Genomic DNA, 4423 nt, shown 5'->3' on the forward strand with positions numbered 1-4423 from the left:
ACCTTTTTTCCATGAGCTGCTCCCATCCTACGCAGATCTGGGAATCTGATAATAATCCTCCAACCCCCGCCCCGAAAAAGCCTCAGACCCCCTCGGGCTTCCTTGGCACTGGGAGGCAGTCTTACTGCTCGGAGGTGCCGTCCATCGAGTCCTCGGAGGAGCGCGGAATGCATCCAATTCCAAAGAACGGGAAAGCGCGCTGCTTTAGGGAACCTCGACGGGGAGGAAAAAATCAGCAGGATCTTAAGAAACCCATTCCGCCTTATGTTTGTTTTTTTCCTGTAAAAACCCCCGGTTTGAACGGTCCGGTGGCGACAGTCGTGCGCGAATAAAGCTTTCGCCTGCTGCTAAGCCGGGCTCCTGACTCGGAGAGGCTGTGGGGGATTAGGATAATTGCCCTTGACAGAGTAAGATGTCACTCGATGCCAAGCTGCTCCTCCAAGGGATTCAGGAAGCCGTCGCGACTATTCCAAGTCAAGCCAATGCTGCGGTCTGGATCACCTAAACGGCGCGTGTCATCGTGAACGCCGACCTATCGATGACTTCATTTAAAGGACAGCGACCTACGTTTTATCCTTTAAAGGGTTAATTTGTAATTTCCGCGACTAATCGCCCGAAACGCCAAACTACTGACCTGATTAGAAAACTCTGATCCGGTCACATTTTCCAACATTCCAACTTTCTCAGGGAATACTTAATTCTAAGCCGCCGTCATGTGATACAAACAAAAGCCATCGATAGGTTGAAAGTTTTGTTGTCACGGCAGCCAACGATTTTTCTTTTTTTTTTTTTTAAACGATCATAAAATCGCTCGCCGGCTTCCGATTTCTTTGCTGTTGTTAACATAAATATGAATAACCGTGCCTTTATTATAAATCTGGAATATTCCCGATAATTTCCGGGCGCGAAGATGGCGCGGAATTCTGGTTTTATCAGAGAAATGCATGTATTGCGACGGGTGTTGCGCGTCACCGCTTAATAAATATTTCCTATAGGGTATTAAAGTTCAGAATTTAGATTTTTTTTAGTATTTAAGTGGATTTTAGTTGTTTATATTTGGTCAATAATATTATAATTGGACAAAAATCTGAAAATCTATCTTAAATATTAAAGTATAATCCGGTTTGGAAATGTCATTTCTGGTGAGGCAACATCGCCACCTCGTGGCCGCAGTGAAAACTACATGCAACTAAATGAATGGGCGTCCCATACACAGACCCCAGGACCCCTATTGATGTGGCTGAGCCTGATGGGATTAGTACTCCACATCAGAAAGGTAGATGGCGGCTCTTTTCCCGCGGGGAATTTGTTTTATTATTTTCTCCGTACCGCACTTTTACGCATCAGATCAGGTTTTTTGCTTGCGTTCTCAGTTTATTTGTAAGAAGGAAGAAAAAATAATAATTTTGAGCTTTTGTAACATTTTTCACAGAATCCCCACCCCCCCCAGCTATTAAAAGAGAAAAATAACACCAGTGCGAGAGCGGAACCTGTGGATTTCCCCCTCTATTTAACGGAAGACAGCAAAAGGGCCCGTCTTCCAGCCCCGGATGGGGTTAGGGAGCCCGTTACACGGGTCGGAACTTCATTTCGGTGATTTTGTAGGAGTAGTAGTCGCCTTTTCCGGTTTCCCAGATAATGCCGTCGGCGTAGCTCGTGTGCGAGCCCCTCAGGTAGAGACCGTTGAGGTTGGCGTTGTGACAGCTCCCGTACCACCAGGCGCCTTTAAAACTTGTGGCACAATTAAGGTTATAAATGTCATTATCCTGGTCTTTGGTTGTGAACGGTCGGTCGTTATGGTAACCAAGAGAGTCTCCTACGTGTAAGAGAAAAGACAATTAAATCATAATAATACTATTACTATATATCAAACATATTATTATTATTATTATTAATAAAAACTAATATCAAAAATATAATGATTATTATTATTATTAACCATCATTATCATTATTAATAATAAAAAATAATCATAATATCAAACATATTAGTAGTAGTATTAATAACCATCATCATTAATAATAATCCTATCAAACATATTATTAGTAGTAGTAGTATTATCATTAATAACCATCATTATCATTATTAATAATAAAGAATAATATCAAAAATATTATTATTCATATTATAATTATTATCATTAATAATAAAAAATAATCATTTCAAAATTGTAATTAAAAATAACCATTTCACAATTATAATAAAAATATTACTATCAATATTATTATGAATAGAATTAATGTAATAATAATAATATAAAACATTATTATGTAATTATTATATATTTTATATAATAATCATGTTTTTTATGATGTATAACGGATATCGGCTGTTTTCGGTTGCTCGGTGGTCTCAGGGTGGGTGGGCAGCGGATTTCTTGATTATCTAAAGGATCGGTCGTTGAACGGGGTGTGAAGTGAATAAATACCCGCGGTGCCTCCGGTAAAAGCCCCCAGGGTTAGTTTGTACTTCACCTAATAATAATAATGATAATAATAATAACAATAATAACAAATAAAAATTAATAATAAAATATAATAACAATAAAATATAATAACAATAATATTATTAACAACAACAATAATAATAATAATAATAATCATAACAATAATAACAAATAAAAATTAATAATAAAATATAAAAATAATAAAATATAATAACAATAATATTATCAACAATAATAATAATAATAATAAAAAATATAATAACAGTAAAAATAATAATGAAATATAAGAAAAACAATAATAGTAACAAATAATAAAATATAACAACAATTTTTTATTATAAATAATAATGACAACAATAATAATAAAATATCATATCAATAAACATTTTAATAATGAAATATAACAATAATAACAAATAAACATTAATAATAATAGTAATAATGATAATAATAATAATAATAATAATGAATCTATGAGAGGAAGCGTCACCTTTCTCCCCGGGGTCTCCTTTTGGCCCAGGGGGGCCGGCTGCTCCGGGACAGCCACGGAGGACGGTCAGCTTGTCTGCAGAGTCTCCGATACCCAAAACCTTTACTTCTGTGGGGAAGAAAATGTACGCCCGAGAAAATACGTTTACAGCAACTCTGTCCGTCCGTTTAATATTTGTTAGAGACGGGAAAGAGAAACATCGGATATAATGTACGGAGGTTTTATTTTACTGAGAGGGTGGTAGAAAAGTGGAGCAGCATTCCAGCAGAAGTGGTAAAGGCTAATACAGTGAGGGAATTTAAACATGCATGGGATAGGGTTATGACTTTATGTGAGTTTCCTGCTCCTCTCCTTTGTGCCGGCAACCCTGCTGAGGGTATAAATAATACACACACTGGGGCAAGTAAATTGAATAGACCCCCTTTACAGGTCGGCGGAGCCGAGAAACGTTTGCATTGATGTCTCGGGTAGCGGGGGTAGGGAGCGCCCTGCTGTTTATTCGGAGGATTAGGCTGGTTTTCCTGATCACGCCTCAAAGTGTCGCCCAAGAAGCCCAGACGCCAGCGCGAGAGACACTCGATGTCGCCCACATTATCCGCGGTAAATAACCCGGGGCGTCAAAATGTTTGGATTGTAGGCATAAACTTAACCGGGGATTCTCAAGGATTGCCCCCCAGTCTCAGGGTTTTCGCCCCAGTCTCAGGGTGATGGGGCAGATTCTCGGGGTCACACAGTCTAGAGTTAACCCTTCCTATCCCCCCCATCGCTGTGATCATACATAAGACCCCCAGTCAGTGCTTTTGCTCCCAGTATGTTATGGTCGATCTCCCTGCTTGAATGCAGGTGACTGAATAAAGTGTATCTTTAATTAATAAGTCCCGGTTTCCATGACGACCGGTATTAGAACCATTTCGGTAACATGTTTGACGAGTCACTACATAGGATCTTAACGATGGGCTATCAAAGGGTTAATATTTCAAGCATCTTGGGGTCGGCTCTTGCTACCCGTCCCGCCTCTAGATCGTAAGCTCCTGTGCGCACGGCCCCCCTCACCCCGCGTTTCTGTGAGTCGAGATATACTACTTATATGTATACTATATACTATTGTTATATACTACTTGTTATGTGCCCGTTGTACAGCGCTGCGGAGTATGATGGCGATATATATATATATAAGCGAGTAACGGTACCTGGGCAGGAGTTCTCTGCGTTACAGAAAGCGGCCACCCAGCAGAGCAGGAGGGCGAGCGGCTGCATGGCGGGGGATCTTTGTCTCGGACGTTCCTCGCTTTACCGCCTCTGCCTGATCCCTGATGCTGATTGATTTTTAGACAATGAATCTTGTTTTTTAAGGAAAGACCAGGACTCCTCCCTGCACTCAACGCTTCCTTTTACTATTTAAAGCCGGGGTGGATTAAATATTTCATAATGCCCCGGGGTCTACGTGCTCCTTACAGCAGTACCCGGGGTTACGAGGGACACACGCG

General features: G+C 40.0%; 1 long non-coding RNA gene across 1 annotated transcript; it reads right to left on the reverse strand.

The window, feature by feature from the left end:
- Nucleotides 1–1353: 1353 nt before the first annotated feature.
- LOC128500827 (uncharacterized) lies at nucleotides 1354–2472 on the reverse strand. The gene is made up of 2 exons (XR_008354952.1): nucleotides 2429–2472; nucleotides 1354–1816 (listed from the first exon to the last, which is right to left on the reverse strand). It is a non-coding gene; the product is annotated as an uncharacterized LOC128500827 (long non-coding RNA).
- Nucleotides 2473–4423: the final 1951 nt, after the last annotated feature.

This window comes from Spea bombifrons, chromosome 6 (assembly GCF_027358695.1).
Source record: "Spea bombifrons isolate aSpeBom1 chromosome 6, aSpeBom1.2.pri, whole genome shotgun sequence".
Lineage (NCBI taxonomy): Eukaryota > Metazoa > Chordata > Amphibia > Anura > Pelobatidae > Spea > Spea bombifrons.